At 36.4% G+C, this 646-nt stretch overlaps 1 protein-coding gene across 7 annotated transcripts in view; it reads left to right on the plus strand.

The window, feature by feature from the left end:
• LOC106881088 (uncharacterized) overlaps positions 1–646 on the plus strand; it is a 465,749-nt gene that overhangs the window by 413,747 nt on the left and 51,356 nt on the right. The window lies entirely within an intron of this gene.

The following is a 646-nucleotide window of genomic DNA, read 5'->3' on the forward strand; positions in this document are numbered from 1 at the left end:
ATATATATATATATATACACACACACACACACATGCATGTCTGTATTTGAGTGTCTGTGTTTGTCCCTCCCACCATCGCTTGACAACCAATTTTAGTGTGTTTACATCCCTGTAACTTAACAGTTCGGTAAAAAGAGATCGATAGAATAAGTACTAGGCTTACAAAGAATAAGTCCTGAGCTCGATTTGTTCAACTAAAGATAGTGCTCCAGCATGGCCGTGGTCAAATGACTGAAACAAATAAAAGAATAAAAGACTATATATGTATATACACACACACGTGTGTGTGTGAATGTATGATACCATTTTAGTGTCTCATTTTCCATACTGGCAAAAGTTGGACAAGGTCTATATCTATATTGTCTTGTCTTTGAGGCCCAACATCATAAGTTCTAAACTCACTACTTTTTTCTATATTTTCCTATTTTTCTTTGATCTCACTACTTTGTATTTATGTACATTTGTACTCGTGTGTGTGTGTGTGTGTGTGTGTGTGTGTGTGTGCGCACGTAATTAAAGTGAAAAGTGTAAATGCCCCATAAACCTTAATGTGTCAGTGTTCTTCACCAGCCTGATGACCAAAACTTGGAAATCACATTTGATCTGGAATGGTCCAGCTGAAAATTGAACCTGTACTTCAGATTTA

The sequence above is a fragment of the Octopus bimaculoides genome, chromosome 13, assembly GCF_001194135.2.
Source record: "Octopus bimaculoides isolate UCB-OBI-ISO-001 chromosome 13, ASM119413v2, whole genome shotgun sequence".
NCBI classification, from domain to species: Eukaryota; Metazoa; Mollusca; class Cephalopoda; order Octopoda; family Octopodidae; genus Octopus; species Octopus bimaculoides.